This window comes from Pristis pectinata, chromosome 38 (assembly GCF_009764475.1).
Source record: "Pristis pectinata isolate sPriPec2 chromosome 38, sPriPec2.1.pri, whole genome shotgun sequence".
Classification (NCBI taxonomy): domain Eukaryota; kingdom Metazoa; phylum Chordata; class Chondrichthyes; order Rhinopristiformes; family Pristidae; genus Pristis; species Pristis pectinata.
The window spans coordinates 12,425,880-12,444,098 of NC_067441.1; positions in this window are offsets into that span (position 1 = coordinate 12,425,880).

The following is an 18,219-nucleotide window of genomic DNA, read 5'->3' on the forward strand; positions in this document are numbered from 1 at the left end:
TGTCAGGAGAAGTACGGAGAATAGGCAGGTAGTGCAGAGTACCCCAGTGGCCGTTCCCCTCAATGACAGGTACACCGCTTTGGATACTGTTTGGAGGGGGGACCAACGTATCAGGGGAAATCTGCAGTGACCGGGTCTCTGCAACTGAGCCTGATCGTCTGGTGCAGGAGGGAAGGACGGTAGTGATTCCATATTAAGGGCGGCAGACAGGTGATTCTGTGGACGTGAAAGGGACTCCCGGATGATATGTTGCCTCCCGGGTTCCAGAATCAGGGACGTCACGGATCGGGCCCAAAGCATTCCGAAGGGGGAGGGTGAACAGCCAGAGGTCGTGTTACGTATTGGTACAAGTTACCAATATGTAACACGACCTCTGGATAAGAGATAAGGTCTTAGGATAAGAGATGGTCTCTAGGATAAGAGATGAGGTCCTGAAGAGGTAATATAGGGACATAGGCAAGAAGCTGAAAAGCAGGACCTCAAGGGTAGTAATATCTGCATTGTTGCCTGTGCCATGTTCCAGTGAGAGTAAGAATACGTTGATTTGGCAGATGAATGCGTAGCTGAGGAGTCGGTGCAAGGTTTCAGATTTGTGGATCATTGGGATCTATTCTGGGGAAAGTACGACCTGAAGAAAAGGGACGGGTTACACTTGAACTGGAGGGGGACCAATATTCTTGGGGCCAAATTTTCTAGAACTGTTTGGGAGGGGCAAACTGGTCTACCACTCGGGTTGTAACCCAAGTGACATGCCAGAGGTTGGTGCATTTGATGTAAAAGTCGATGCAGCGTGTAGAAACACTGTCGAAGGCTAGGCAGTTGAAAGGCCAAAATTGCAGTCGGTCGGATGGGCTGAAGTGTCTACATTAATGGAAGTAGTATCAGGAACAAGGCTTATGAACAGAGCGTAGGTAAGTATGTGGAAGTTTGACATGGTGGCCAGTAGGGACTTGGCTGTCGCAAGGGCAGGAATGACTGCTGGATTTTCCGGGGTTTAGATGTTTCAAAATGGACGGGGCGGAGGTAAGAGGTGGGGGAGTGCCTTTGCTGATCAGGGACACTATCACAGCTGTAGAAAGGGGGGGTCCTGGAGTGATCGTCCACTGAGTCAGTGTGGGTGGAAGTCAGAAACAGGAAGGGAGCAATCACTATTGGGAAATTTCTACAGACACCTCACCCCCCGAATAGCAGCAGAGACGCCGAGAAGCAGATCGGGAGGCAGATTTTGTAGAGGTGCAAAAATAACGGCTGTCATCATGGGTGATTTCAATTTCCCTAATATTGATTGGCACCTCCTTATTGTAGAGGTGATAGATGGGGCAGAGTTTGAGTGTCCGGGAAGGATTCCTGACAGTATGTGGACCTGGTACTATACAATGAGCCTGATCAAGTTTCAGATCTCTCGGTGGAGAGCAGTTTGGAGATAGTGATCATAACTCTTTGACCTTTTACATCACGTTGAAGAGGGATAGGACCAGACGATATGGAACGGTATTGAATTGGGGGAGAGGAATTGTGATGCTATTAGTCTGGAATTTAATAGTGTCAATTAGGAATAGATATTCTTGGTGAAGTGCAGAGAGTAATGTGGAGGTTATTCAGGGAATATATGAATGGGGCTCTGGATAGGTTTGTCCCACTGAGGCAGGGTAAGGAACTGTGGTTGACACGAGATGTAGAATATCTTGTCAAGAAGAAGAAAGAAGATCACCTGAAGTTTAGAAAGCATGGATAAACAGGGATCTGGACAGTTACAAGGTAGCCAGGAGGGAGCTTAAGAATGGACAGGTGAGCTATAAGGGGGCATGAGAATTCCTTGGCGAGTAGGATCAAGGAAAACCCGAGGCCTTCGACACGTATTGCTGGAATTAGGGTAGAACCGATCAGGGTTAAAAGAGGAAACGTGTGCCTGGAATCGGAAGAGGTGTTTCGGTATTCACCAGAGAGAGAAAAAGACCTTGAAGAATGACGATGGCGTACGACAGGCTGATATGCTGGGGCATGTCGACGCGAGGAAATAGGATGTGCTGGACTTTTGTAAAGCATTATGGTAGGTACTGTAAGTCGCCGTGGCCGGGCGGCATATATGCAAGCTTAACACGGAACGCGAGGGAAGAGATTACTGCGCCTTCGGCGACAATCTTTACGTCCTCATGGCGACAGGAGTAGTGCCAGATGATTGGAGGGTGGCTAATATTGTTCCTTTGCTTAAGGGTAGTAGGGATAACCTTGGGAATTACAGACCAGTGAGTCTGACTTCAGTGGTGGGCAAATTACTGGAGAAGATTCCCATTGACAGTATTTATGGGCATTTGGAGAATGATAGGCTCATTACGAACAGTCAGCATGGCTTTGTGAGGGTCAAGTCGTGTCTCACGAGCCTAACTGAAGTCTTTGAGGATGTGACAAAGTACATGGAAGGTGGAGCAGCGGATGTGGTGAACATGGATTTTAGTAAGGCGTTTGATAATGTTCCTGATGGAAGGCTTATTAAGAAAGTCAGGGGGCATGGGATTCAAGCAAACATCGCTGTATGGATCAGAATTGACTCGCCCACAGAAAACGTGGCGAGGGTAGTTGGAGCGCATTCTGCCTGGAGGTCGGTGACCAGCGTTGTCCCGCAGCAATATGTTCTGGGACCCCTGATCTGTGATTTTAAAAATGACTTGTATGAGGATGTGAGAGGGTGGGTATGTTCGCTGATGATACAAAGGTTGGTGATGTGGAGCGTATAGAGGGTTTCTGTCAATTACAACAGGATATTGACAGAATTCAGACCTGAACAGAAAGGTGACAGATGGAGTTCAACACGCATAAGTGATACACTTGGGAAGATTGAATTCGAAGGCAGAATACAAAATTAATTGCAGGACTCTTAGCAGTGGGGAGGAAGAGGGATCTTGGTGTCCACATCCATAGATCCCTCATGGTTGACGCACAGGTCGATAAGGTTGTTAAGATTCTGTATGGAGTGTTGGCCTTCATTCTTTGGGGTATTGAATTCAAGAGTCGCGAGGTGATGCTGCAGCTCTATAGAACTCCAGTCAGACCACACTCGGAGTACTGTGTTCTGTTCTGGTCGCCTCATTGTAGGAAGGATGTGGAAGGTTTAGAGAGCGTGCAGAGGAGATTTACCAGGATATTGCCTCGATTATAGAGCATGTATTATGAGGATAGGCTGAGTGAGGTAAGACTTATCTTTACAGAGAAGGAGGATGAGAGGTGACTTGATACAGATGTAAAAGATGATAAGAGGCATCGATCGAATGGACAGTCAGACTTTATCCCCAGGGAGACAATGGTTAACACGAGGGGACATCATTTTAAGGGGACTGGAGAAAGATACAAGAGGGAGGTCAGGTTTTTTTTAAAACACAACGAGTGCGTTCCACGAACCCCCCCACTGCCGGCAGAGGTTGTGCGGACAGATACATTAAGGATATTTAAGAGGCTTAGATAGACACATGAATGATAGAAATCGGGACTTCCGTCGTGGGTCAGACTAATCTTAGAACAGGATAAAATGTCCGCACAACATTGAGCGGAAAGGCCTGTACTGTGCTACAGTACTCTACGTTCTAACACTGGAAAATTAACTTGCAGAAGTCCTAGCTGAGGGAAATGCCTCGTCGTTAGTCACGGGTGAGGTACCAGTGGACTGGAGGGTAGTGAATGTTGTGCCTTTAAGGGTGGCGAAGAAAATCCTGGGATATATAAACAAGTCTCACATCTGTGGTAGGCACGTTACTGGAGAGAATTTGGAGGGATAATTTATTCATTTGGAAAGAGCGGTGTAGATTAGGAATCGTCAGCATTGTTCTGTTCGTGGGAGATCTTCTCTCGAGATCGATTGCATTTTGCTTTGAAAGAAACCAGGCTGGACATTGAGATGTGGTCTATGGACTTCAGTAAGTCCCTTGATAAGGTTCCACATGATAGGATGCTTTGTAATGTCAGGTCACATGTGATCCAAGGAATGCTGGTTAATTGCCCACGCAATTAGCTTGATGGTGGGAAACGCGTGATGTTGGAAGATTGTTTCTCAGACTGGAGGCTCATACCAGTGGCCATACAGGGCCCATTGTCTGTCATCTCTATCAATGCTTTGAAGGGGTACGGACAAGGCATTGTTAGCGAGGCTGCAGATGACACCAATATGGGTGGTATCATAGATGAAGGTGGTTTTAATGAGAGATGTTGATCAGCTGGCAAAGAAGGCCAAGGAATGGCAGGTGCAGTTTAATTCAGACGAGAGATATTACATTTACTAAAATTCAGGTATGATTCTCATTGAATGGCAAGGCATTGGGTGTGTTGTTTTACGGAGGGACCTAGAGGTACAGGTACATGATGCCCCGTGAGAGACATTGCAGTGGACAGGCCGCTGAAAGCAGTTTTTAGTACACTGGCTTTCAGCGGTCATTGCATTGTGAAACAAAGTTCTGACGTTATGTTGCAGCTGCACAAGATGGTAAGAATACACTTGGAGTGCTGTTTCCCGTCTTTGTCAACCCAGACAAGAGATCATTAAACTGTGAAGCAGACAGGATTTATGAAGATGCTGCCAGGACTCAAGGTCATGAGCTATAGGGAGAGGTTGGGCGGGCGAGGATTTGATTTCCCAGAAGAGACAAGATGTAAAGGAGACATTGAGGTGGTGTATAAAACCTGAGGGATATAGATAGGGTGAATAGTATAAAAACCTGAGGGACATAGATGGGTTGAGCAGTCTTTTACGAGAACGGGACCCAAAACAGATCAGGCACAGGTTTCAGTAAATAGGCAAAAGACTTAAAAGGAACTTGAGGGACAAATGTACCCGCAGAGGAAGTTGCCAGAGGTGGTTGAAGCAAATACAACAGAATCAAACGAAGCAATGGGACAGGTAAGTGGGGCGGCGTGTCTTGGAGAGATCAAACGAACACAGGAAATATGGACGGGCTGGGTGGGCACAGAGGTCGGCAAGGACCCGTTGGGAAGCAGGGCCATTATGCGCGTTGTATTACACTATGACAGTAACGACACAAAGAGTGTGGAGTGTTTGTCCACTGAGCTGCCATGGAACGTGGGGGAGGAACAACATCAATAAAAGTACATTCGGATAAGGCGAAAAGGAAGCAGTCAGATCGGTGTGCGTTAAATCAGACTTACTCGAACAGCAGGTACGAGTTGTCCTGAGGGACCCGTTACTGTGTTATATTATCCTGAGACTCCCCAAGCCAAAAGGAAATCAAAATGATGCGCAGATACATGTTATATATGGTGTGGTAATGAAATTCTGACTATTAATTAGAACTCTGGTCTAATATCTGTATTTGGATCATTTGCGCAGGTCTGAAATTACAGATGTCAGTAACCCTCATGATCACAAATTATCAGCTCAAAAATCGCAATCCAAAAACAGACACACATCGCAAGAGAAAACAAATAGTGATTTCACATACCTTCTGTTCTGGAGAAGTGGAACATCAGCAAACACAGAAGTTGACTCTCTAACATCTGTATTGAGTATTACAGGCCAGACCACCTCTTCCCGTTTTATACCAAATGAGCCACTGCTTCCTGTCACGTCACTATAACAATCACACAGCTGTTTTCCCCATTAACCCTTACCACACCAGAGGGTTCTCCAATATTTCTGCACATGTCACCGAAGTTTTAACAAGTCAGGTAGAATGTACAATCTCTAGCTGGGGGGGGGTGGACAATAATTGTCTGAGGGACAATAATTTTCCCTCACCTGACTCATTGCTGTTTGCACAAACTTGGTGCTCGTATTGTGTCAAATCCAAGTTAGAGTTTATTGTCCTGAAGTGTTTGTGCACACGATACCAGCTCCCTGCCCATGCAAGATTATCATTGCACCTGTGCATACATGCTCCTGTGCATATGATAAAAAACTCGACTTTAACGTTGAAGTTTGTCAGAGTGTTCGGTGACACACCGAATATCCTTAACGTTCTAAGAAAGTTGAGCTGCTGACATGCCTTAGCTGTGATTGGATCTACGGCTACTCTGCCGCATGTTGGCTCCTTGACTTGCCCCGACCTTTTCCAGTATCTCAACATCTGGAAAACATTCAGCATCTTTTTTTTCTTGCTTCCAAACGGATCAAGAACCGACACTCCGTGAACCATGTGCTGCAACGTGAAGTTACGTTCACTCCTGGCTTTCTGTTGGAGGTGTTGGGAAATGATCATGGAACACTGAAAGGTTACAGCACAGAAGGAGTTGATTTGGCCCATCGTGTCCATGATGGTTCCCTGGTTCTCAAAAGAAAATCTCTAGTTCCACCCCACTAGCTCTTCCTCTGTGCACTTGCAAAATGTTCTCTGCCGGTTATTTATTGTCCCCAGTCCGATATTGTACATTCCACTTCACCTATTCGTACTTCTCAACATCTCGGAGGACCTACCCTGGGCCCAGCACGCAGATGCAACCACGAAGAAAGCACTCCCGTTTCTCTGTTTTCATAGAAGTTCAAGGAGATTCAGCATATCCTCAAGGACTCTGACGACTTCTACAGATGTTCTGTGGAAAGCAATCTGACTGCTCGCATCACGACCTGGTGTGGAAACTTTAGTGCACAGGAGCACAAGAGGTTACAGAGAGCCGTGGGACTCAGCCAGTTCCATCACAGGTATAGCTTTTACCGCCATCGATAACAATTTTAAGAGGCGGATGTTTCAGGACGGAGACACGCATAATCAGGGACGGCCACCGACCGAGATATGCCTTCTTTTCGATGCTGCCATGGGCAGGAGGTACAGAAGCCTGAAGACCCACATCTCAAAGTTCAACAAAGCTTCATTCCTACTGCCATCAGGTTCTTGAACCGACATGAAAACCCATAACAGTATCTCGGACGAGACTACCCTCCACTTGCACCAATGTCGTTGTGTTATTTTTGTTTACCTTGTCATGTGAGCGATGTATAATTTATGTTAATTTCAGTTGCCTTAAATTATCTTTGTCAAGTTTGCAACGTGCGGTGCCGCTGCTGCACGGAGCTGATTTTTCACGGCATTTACACCCGTGTCTGTCTGCCCACGGCAACAAACTCCACGTTGGACTTGACAAAAGGAAGTACGAGCACCCAGATTATACAAACAGTAACGAGTCAACAGAATGATAACTATTGTCCCCCAGATAGTCAGTAAGAAGTAAACAAATAACTGAGTGACTCCGTCACTGATGGTGATAGGATAACTGATCTAGAAATAAATGATACCTTTCGAGAATTTTATTCTAAACTTTATAGTTCTGATTCTCCCATAGATGATGCCGTAATGAATAACTTTTTGACCAATTTAACATACCAACACTCTCTGCTGATAACCGAAAGCAGTTGGACCAACCTATTTCTTATGAGGAAATCGCCGAGGGAGTACGTTCATTGCACTCTGGAAAGTATCCGGGTCCTGATGGATTTCCTGGAGAATTTTATAAGGTCTTTTCCGCATTGCTTATTCCTCATTTATGTTCTGATTTTTCGGACTCTTCTAAATTGGGTAGGCTGCCACAATCTTTTTTATCAAGCATCCATTTCACTTATTCTCAAGAAAAAATAAGCACCCAACGCAATGCAGTTCGTACAGACCAATTTCTTCATTAACGTTGATATTAAAATTTTATCTAAAGTTTTGGCTCGTAGACTGGAAAATATTTTACCTTCAATTACATATGATGATAAGACTGGTTTTATTAAAAATCGCTAGTCCCATTTTAGTATTCGTCATTTACTGAATATTATCTATTCTCCCTCGAAGGAAATATTGGAATGTGTGATATTTCCAGATGTTGCGGAGGCATTTGATTGGGTTGAATGGAGTTACTTATTTAAAACTGTCGAGAAATTTAACTTTGGACCGATTTCATTCCATGGATTAAATAACTTTATTTATCTACCTCTGATCAAAATTCTAAACCTTTTAAACTTCAACGCGGAACCAGTCAGAAATGCCCTCTGAGCCCTTTGCTCCTTGATCTGGTTTTAGAACCCTTAGCTATTGCTTTTCGAGAATCTAGAGATAGCGCTGGTATCTTTAGAAGAGGTATTACCCACAAAGTTTCGCTTTATGCTGACGATTTATTGTTTTTTTTTATTTCTAATGTTGAGACCTCGTTACCTCCTAAGCTTTCAATAGTCTCCTGTTTTAGCCGGATTTCAGGATATAAACTGAATTCACATAAGAGTGAACTTTCCCCTTTGAATAATCTGATGTCATTCGATACTAACCTTCCTTTTAAAATTGTAAGAAATCATTTTACCTATTTGGGTGTAACAACTACTGAAAATTATAAATTCCTATTTAAAGAAAAAATATCTTACTTTACTGAATTATGTGAAAAGGGATTTATCAAATTGGTCACCGCTCTCCATATCGTCGATTGGTCGAATAAATTCTATTAAAATGAATATTCGACCTAAATTTATATACCTATTTCAGGTCCTACCCGTTTTTTTAATTACTGGGCAGTCAATATACGAAATCTTACGTCTGGTTCTATTACATGAATCATGAGGCTTGTCCAGCATGGGTTACTTCTGAAGCTAACTCTGTTAAAAAAATTTCTATTATTTCCTTGCTTGGTTCCTCACTTACTGATAATCTGGTAGTTAAGCATGCTTTAAGGAGCTGGCTACAATTTGGAAAATATTTTGGTTTATCGAGATTTTCTCTTTCTAGTCCAATTTTTTCTATTTTTTTATACCTTCTATGATTGATGTAGTTTTTAAAGAGAGGGATAGATTGAGTATTACATGCTTCCATGCTCTGTTTGTTGGAGGAAATCTCTCTTTGTTTGAACAATTGTCAACTAAATACAACTTACCAAAAAACATTTTTCGATATTTACAAATTCGAGAGTGTCTCCGATCTCAATTACATGCATTCCCTGTGAGTCCTGTTAAGAACTTGGAGATGTAATTTCTTTTTAATTTGAAACTTTTTCATAATGGCGGAATATCTAACATTTACGGCATGTTATTAGAAATGAGTGAGGTTCTTTTAGACAAAATTAAAAATGCCTGGGAACAAGATTTGCAGATTTCATATTCTGAGGAAACTTGCAATGAAATGTTTAAATTGGGCAATACTTCATCATGCGCTCGTCACTCCCTCTTCAATTTAAAATGGTCCATAGAGCTCACCTGTCCGAAGACACGTTATCTCTTTTTTTATCCGGATATATCTCCCTATTGTGATGAATGCAACAGTGGAGAGGCTTCTCTAATCCATATGTTCTGGACATGTCCGAGTCTTAAAAATATTGTATAGAAGTATTTCAAACTTTTCTGTGCTTCTTAACATAAATTTTAAGCCTAATCCTTTGACTGCATTATTTGGGATTATTGGAGAAAAAGGCATAACTTTGGAGACTTCACATCTACATATATTGGCCTTTATTCCTCTTATAGCCAGGAGGGCGGTGTTGCTTAAATGGAGGGTAGTTACTCCGCCTGCTCATGTTCAATGGTTACCTGATGTTATGTCATACCTAAATTTAGAGAAGATCCGTTGTACAATTTATGATCCTAACCTGGACTTTCAAACATTGTGGGGATCTTTTTTGAACTGTTTTCAAAACCTTTGATTTGGTGGCTAATGTACAGACGTAGGCTCGGCTCATTACGTGATAAGGGTTTCTCTTTGTCTTTCTTTCTTTCTTTACCAAACAGCTTGGGTCTTGGTAGTGGGCTTAGATTTTTTATCTAATAAAATTATAGCAATTTAATCACTATTAATCAATTATCAATTATCATTTTTGATTCCCATTATAGGGTATTGTGATTTTGTGTGATTCAAGACAATGTATTCAGTACTATGCTATGTTTTTCTGATTCATATACTCTGTATTCTTTATGTGGAATTAATAGAAACTATTGTAAAGAGAAAGAGAGATGAAAATGCAGGGCTCCAAATAAACAGAAATAATAAGCCAAAAAAAAATTCCCAGCGGTGTAACATTTGCGAACTCACACTTCAATGGGACCCTCCCTGACTCCAGTGATGCTCTAAAGATCACTCCTAATATCTCCACAATCTCTTCAACTGCTCTTTCAAAACTCTGTTTGCCGTCCATCTAGTCCACGTGATTTATCCGCCTTCGGCCTTTCAGCTTCCCAGCACATTTTCCTGAGTAATAGCCGCTGCAGTCACCTCTGCCCTCTTACTCTCTATTCATGAAATATCAGCGCGGAGATAACTCAGACGGACGGTTCGTCAAATTTGACATGTCCTCTTTGACCCTCACCAATTTTTGTCGATGCATCCTAGAAAGCATTTTATCCGGATGCATTACGGCCTAGTATGGCAACTTCTCTGCCGGGGACCTCAGGACACTGCAGCCCCTTTGTGGACACAACTCAGCACATCACGGATACGAGCCTCCTCTCCATGGACTCTGTCTGCACTTCTCGCTGCCTCGATAAAGCAGCCAGCATAATTAAAGTGTCCACCCACCCGAACATTCACTCTTCTCCCCCACCCATCGGGTAGAAGATACAAAAGTCTGAAAGAACGTACAAGCAGACTCAAGGACAGCTTCTAACCCAATGTTTTAAGAAGGTTGACATCTATTGCCAGGGATGGAGTAAATGTCTCGGTGTAACTGAGTAGGGTTTGAGGAGACCACGCCTGGAGGACTGCAGATAATTTTGGTCTCCAACAGAATGGGCGCTATCCTCTTCATTCCGAGGCTGCCCAGGGATGGTTCGCCGTGTCGAACACTGGGCTGTGCGCAATGTCCTGCGGGGAAATATTAGACAGAATGGGTGTAAACTTCCTGACGTTCAGGCAAGACGTTGAACTAGTCGCAAAGTAAGTTCGTGCTGGGACTGACGGGGTTGATGCTGTGATGATGTTCCCCCTTGTGAAATGAAGCACGGTCTAGTCCTTGGCTCCTTTAATGCAGGGACTCATTGATGCTCAGTGGTTGTGCATATTTCACGCTGAAATTGGTGGGTGTTTGGACTATAGAGCAGTCCGGAGTTCTGAGGAACGGGCTGGAAGCTGGTGCTGAAGCTAACAATCAGCTGTGAACTTATTAAGGGGTTCCCGGGTGAGGGAACGGCACGGGCTTCTCTGCTACCTTAATTATTCCATGCTCTATGTGTACCGAGGGAAATGATATCTTCCCGAGGAATTTCCGCACAAAGCCAACTAAGACAACATGAAAAAGTCAACGGGACAACGTAAGATAAAATAACACCGGACCTGGAGCGGGGCTACATAACTTTATTCCTGAATTTGCGTGCTTTCACTAATTATTGCAAAATTATTGTTCATGTTCTCCATTCCAGTTATAGTTCCTGGGAGTCTGCTGTGCCGTCAGGATTGCCAGAAAAATGCCCCTATTCCTCGCTGTTTCAGTTTACAATGAGAAACAGATTGGGAAATATGTTTCGAGGTGGCATTGATTGTTAGTGTCCGCTGTTTTACATTTGGCCAAGATGGAACTCAGGTCGCTCTGGCTCAGGATAAAACTTGTAACTCTTGTGTTGATTTCCGCCTGTGTTCCGCCATGGCGCTGCTAAAACTTCTGCCTTAAAGGCAAAACTCCCGTCGATTCTGCAATTTAAAACGTTTTCCTTTTGCATTAACCTGATTCTTATCATTACGGTACATCAATGAGACGGTGTCAATTACTCGGGCCATGAGGGTATTAATCGCATTAATTTGATTTTACTCGCTTTCACAAGAACGGACCGGATTCGGGAGAGAATGGTGGCTGTTGTAACAAGGACACCATCTGGAACTAAACTCTACTTAGGACTGGAAGGATTGGTTTAAATGAGCGTTTTTCTTGGTCAATGCCAGAACAAGTGTCCAAGGAGACATTAACAATATATTCAGCTCCACCCTGAATTTAGTTTGGGTCACTGCATAAATGTACGTGTTTGTACAGGAACTCAGGTTCGCGAGCAGAGCTCCAGTTTGAGCAGCGATATATGCTGGAGAGGAATAGTCTGGATCAGAATGCATGGTGTGATTGGCGATAAAATGGGTTACAGTTGCCGGCAGCCACAGTAACATGAAGCTGCCCGATACACTGAATATTATGGATTTTCTTCTGCTCTCCATTTCTGTGTCACGACGATTCTCACTCCTTTGACTCCGAAATCCCCTTCGGGATTTGTTGGACACCAAGATATGCCTGACGGTCAGTCCATTAAATAGAAATGTAGAACGAAAGACGCAGAATAAATCTCGAAATGATTTCAGTCGGATGAACGCCACAAATGCTGGCGAGTTAGGGGCTTCCAGTCTGAATTTAATACCCCAAGAAATGTTGCCAATTATTTGTAGATGCTGAAATACAAACAAGTGGGGGATATTTTCCAAAGAAATCATGATGAGAATTACTGCTGCAAGGATCCTCACTGTTTTCACTCTGCAGTGCTTTGTTTTAAACTTCTGACAGCACATGGCAACATATCGGTCAACGCTGAAGGCGACTGTATACCACTGTGACAATTTCAGACTGACGCCCATCAGGTAGACCATGGCGATAAGGAAGTTCCTGTGATACAGAAATGTGCCTAGCAGAGCTTTAATTAAAATTTCATAGAGAACGACATTGATAAAGGTGACCGATAAATCGGACACTCCCATGATCATCATGTAGGCGCCGATACATTTGGAAAGACCGCAGTTCCCTCGGGAGAGAATGATAATTGTCAGCAAGTTTGCTGCATTAAAAACTGAAAAATCGTCAGTAATGGGGCAAATATTCGCCTGTCCATCTGCTTAGTGTCATCTAGACTGGTCGCGCGAACGATTCTGGGGGCTGGTGGCATCGCGGAACTGAGAACCAGGCATCTTCAGACACTCAAATAACTTCTGAGCAATTACCATCAGGACAGCTTTTCAAGTAGGAATTCCAGCTGAGGCAGTAGCAAAACATACAGAGTAGATTGCGGTGCTTTCTTATCATTGCTGGCGGCAGCAGCATCTAACAGTGTGAGCGGGTTATTTGCAGCCGAGGGAAGGAAGGAATATTGAGACCAAACTACAAATTAATCGATTATATTCATTAGTTCACGGCAAGTGGGCGTTCTCGTCGAGTCCTGTTCGTATTGTCCGTTGGTGGTCCTGCCTAATCTGAGAGGTAGTGAGGAATCAGGCGCCTTGGTGGGACTGGAGTCACATAGAGAGAAGACCCATGAGTAAGGCTGCGCGCCTTCGGGGCACGTTAGTGATCAGATTCATCCGTGCAGAGTCAGGGGTGGGTTTATCATCACAATTATTGATACTAAGTGCCTCTGGTTCTTGACAAAATACAGAGGAAAGTAATATATTCACAACAGACATCCAACATGTCTCCGGAAAGGATAATGTCGTTGCTGATGCATTTTCGAGACAGACCATCCACAACCTATAATTGGGTGTCGACTACACGGCCCTAGCTGACGCACAGCAAGCCGACACGAGCTGCCCAGCTACAGAACCGAAGTCTTGGGCCTGCAGCTCCGAGATTTCTTGGTTGGTCCAGGTCATCAGACCCTACTTTGCGACATCGCGGCAGTTCAGCCCCGCCCTATAGTCCCTGCAGCCTGGCGGAGACGCGTTTTCGATCGGTACATGGGTTGGCGCACCCGTCCATCAGATCAACTGTCCGACTGGTCGCCAGCAAGTTTGTCTGGCATGGCCTGCGCAAACAGGTCAGTGACATTGAAACTCCAACGACACACCAAGGTCCCGCCAAAGCAGTTCGAGCCTACCCGCAGGAGGTTCGACCACATACACATCGACCTCGTGGGCCCTCTGCCGGTTTCAAAGGGAGCCCTGTACCTCCTTACCATCGTGGACCGGTTCACGAGGTGGCCAGAGGCAACCCCCCTGACTGACATCACGACTGATTCCTGCGCCCGGGCGCTGCTCACAACTTGGGTCTCACGTTTTGGTGTTCCGGCCCACATCACTTCAGACAGAGGCACCCAATTCACTTCCAGTCTCTGGGCTGCATTAGCGAACCTGTTCGGGACGCAGCTGCACACCACCAAAATCAAACGGGTTGAAGGAACGTTTTCACCGCCATCTGAAATTAGCCTTGATGGCCCGCCTGAAGGGTCCTAACTGGGTTGACGAGCTGCCTTGGGTCCTGCTCGGCATACGCACTGCCTCCAAAGAAGACCTCCGCCCTTCGTCAGCTGAGCTTGTGTACGGGGCGCCCCTAGTTGTCCCAAGGGATTTCATACCTGCCCTTCGAGACCAAGGGGAACAACCCCCAGCAGTCCTACAAAGACTGCGCGAGAAGCTTGGCAACTTGGCCCCGATTCCCACCTCACGGCACAGTCAAGCCCCATCCTGCCAGCCGAAAGAACTACGAGACTGTAAGTTTGTTTTCGTTCCCAGGGGCACACCTCGGGCGCCATTGCAAAGACCATATGAGGGACCGTTCCGAGTCATAAGGAATAGTGGATCCACCTTTATTTTGGAAGTTGGAGGCAGGGAACAGGTTTTCACGACGGACCGCCTCAAACTGGCCCATTTAAATCTGCAACAACCGGTCGAGGTTTCAACGCCGCGACGCAGAGGCCTGCCCCCTAAGCGGCGGCTGGCACAGCCCGCGGACCTTGGGGACTGTATCGCCGGTTCTGGGGGGCTTGTGTAGCGATTCACCGTCCGGTCAGACGAACCGGCTCCGCAGTCGGGTCGCGTGGCGTCGAAGCGACAAGGCCCAAGATGGCGGCGGGCCTCGTCTTTCTCGAGCGACCGGGAGAACACGCGTGCGGGAAAGACTTGATGACGTAGTACTTACGTCATTGCCGGTTGCATTGGGCGGGAACAGTCTCCCTTAAAAGGCCCGCGCAAGGCGGGAAAATAAACCAGTTCTTGTTTGACAATTTTTCGACTAGCGTCTTGTTTTATTCCGCGGTAGCAAATGCCTCTGCTGAGAGCTGACCAGGGATCGGAGACGTTGGGGAAGGCAAAGGAGAAAGGCTTATGATGGGTGAAAGCGGTGAAAGGCCTGCCTTCTAGAAAGTATTGGAAATGCTGCACCGCCAGATACAGCGCTAGAAGTTCCTGATCAAAAGCGCCGTATTTCAGTTCGGGTGGTCTAAGGTGCTTGCTGAAAAATACCAAGGGTTGCCAGCGGCCTTCGATTAGCTGTTCCAGTACCCCACCCACCGCGGTGTTGGACGCGTCCACCGTGAGGGCGGTTGGAACGTCTGCCCTAGGGTGTACAAGCATTGGGCGTCTGCCAGGGCGTCTTTGCCCTTAACGAAGGCAGCCGCGGCCTCGACAGTCCAGGTGATGTCCTTGCCCTTACCAGCCATCAGCGAGAACAGAGGGCACATGATACGGGCTGCTGCAGGGATGAACCGATGGTAAAAGTTGACCATCCCAAGGATTCCTGTAGGCCTTTGACGGTGTCGAGGCGGGCAAAATGGCGGATAGCGTCTACCTTGGGGAGTAGGGGGTTGCCCCGTCGCTGGTGATTTTATGGCCGAGGTAATCGATAGAGTCAAGTCCAAATTGGCACTTGGAGTGGTTGATCGTGAGGCCGAAATCGCGGAGACGGGAGTACAGCTGGCGGAGGTGGGAAAGGTCTTCTTGGCGGTTACGGCTGGTGATCAGTATGTTATCTATGTAAATGGACACGAAGTCCAGGTCTCGGCCTACCGCGTCCATCAGCCGCTGGAAGGTCTGCGCGGCGTTCTTCAGGCCGAACGGCATTCGAAGGAATTCGAACAGGCCGAATGGGGTGATAATCGCAGTTTTGCGGACGTCATCCGGATGGACCGGGATTTGGTGGTATCCCCGAACGAGGTCCACTTTGGAAAAGATGCGGGCCCCGTATAAGTTCGCTGCGAAGTCCTGGATGTGAAGGATGGGATAGCGGTCCGGGGTGGTGGCGTCATTCAGTCTGCGGTAGTCGCCGCAGGGCCTCCACCCTCCGGTGACTTTGGGGACCATGTGCAGGTGGGAGGCCCAGGGGCTGTCTGACCTGCGAACAATCCCCAGCTCCTCCATGTGACGGAACTCTTCCTTTGCCAGGCGGAGCTTGTCTGGAAGTAATCGTCGTGCTCGGGAATGAAGGGGTGGCCCTGTAGTAATGATGTGGTGTCGCACCCCGTGTTTGGGCCTACAATTTGTAAACAGAGGTGCCAAAATTGATGGGACTTCGGCTCGGAGCTTGGTGAAATAGTCGCCAGAAAGGGAAATGGGGTCCAGGCGCGGGGCTGGTAGGCTGATTTTTCCCAGGGGATAGGTCTGGAAAGTGCTATAGTGGACTAACTGCTTCCCTCGCAGGTCGACTAACAGGTTGTGGACCCGAAGAAAATCGGCTCCTAGGAGTAGTCGGACGACGGTGGCAAGGGTAAAGGTCCAGGTAAAACGGCTGCCGCCGAATTGTAATTGAAGTGTACGGGTGCCGAAAGACCGTATCGTTGTATCGTTGGCGGCATTGAGTACAGGACCTGGTGGCCTGTTACGAGTGTCGCGGCCGGTCGGGGGCAAAATCCTGACCTCCGCTCCAGTATCAACGAGGAAACGCCGTCCAGATTTCTTGTCCTGAACGAATAGGAGGCTCTGTCGGCGCCAGCCGCCGTAGCCATCAGCGGCGGCTGGCCCTGGCGTTTCCCTGAAATTTGCAGGGTGGGGGGCATCGACGGGCCTCCGCACCCCACCTCTGATGGTAGAAACACAGCCGGTCACCCGTGTTGTCGTCAGTGTTCCTGGGGTGTGGCTGCTCGGTTGCTGGGACTGGGCGAGGCGGCCGTTGGGCTCGCGGCCTGGTGATTTGGCCGACGGACGAACCGCTCTCGCGTTTGGCCTTCCACAGGACATCTGCCCGGGCAGCTACCTCACGGGGGTTGCTGAAGTTGGCGTCAGCTAACCAGGTGGATGTCATCGGGGAGCTGTTCGAAGAAGGCCTGTTCGAACATCAGGCGTGGCTTGTGTCCCTCGGCCAATGCCAGCATCTCATTCATTAGGGCGGATGGGGATCTGTCCCCCAGCCGTCCAGATGAAGCAGACGGGCGGCGCGCTCAGGACGGGAGAGGCCTAAGATCCGAATCAAAAGATCTTTGAAAGCCGGGTACCTAACTTCCTCCGGAGGCGACTGGATGAAGTTTCCTACCTGGGCGGCTGTCTCTTGGTCCAGACAGCTGACCACAGGGTAGTACTTCGTGGAGTCGGAGGTGATCTGACGAAGGTGGAATTATGCTTCGGCTTGGTCAAACCAGACGCTGGGCCGAAGTGTCCAAAAGACGGGCCACTGCGTTGGCTGCTGCGTTGTCGTCCATTGCGCGGGTCCTAAATCCGTTTGGACCGTCGGGGTCACCAATGTAGCGGTTGCTACCGCGAAATAAAACAAGACGCTAGTCGAAGAATTGTCAAACAAGAACTGGTTTAATTTCCCGCCTTGCGCGGACCTTTTAAAGGAGACTGTTCCCGCCACATGAAACCAGCAATGACGTAAGTAATAGGTCATAAAGTCTTTCCTGCGCGCGTGTTCTCTCCGTCGCTCGGGAAAGACGAGGCCCGCCGCCATCATGGGCCTCGTCGCTCCGACGCCGCGCGGCCCGACTGCTGAGCCGGTTCGTCTGACCGGACGGTGAGTTGCTACAATATATATGGTTCCTGTAATTTCGCAGAAGCTGTGGCTGAAAAGATTGTCCCTCCTTCCAGATTCCAAATCAGTGAGGGAACCAACGGGCCACAGCGCTCGTTACCCACAGAATCCCCTGATCAGTGCGCTCTTGTTACGTGACTGCGGCCACAGTCCCAGGGAATCCCAGGTTAACAGAGATGACTTTCTACTAAGGATCCGACGGCCGCGCATCATCCCTTCCTCACTGAAAGAACCTCTGTTGTGGGAATCAGAGATGAGAATCCTCCTTTTCTTTTTACAGGAGGGGCATTGTGACCCACGGGCTTGCCCACACTGATGGCTCCTCACCGGCCCTGAGAACTACAAGGAATTCTGTGGTTATTGAACAACTTAATATAACGTGTACATCGCGATGCATCATCGGAACCCGCTGCATCCAAACACACAGTGTCAGATGGTCGAAAGCTGTGAGACGATGCGCTACTTTGACTTACCGGAGAAACCAACAACTTCTCGAATTGGGTAACAAATATATACCATCTGGAGAATCGGGGACCGATACATTTTCGAAGATTGTTCGTATTCTGTCCCGTCTTGTAGCTCACATCAGAGAATGATTGCGATCTAGAAACCCTTCCGCTTTATAGCAAACGC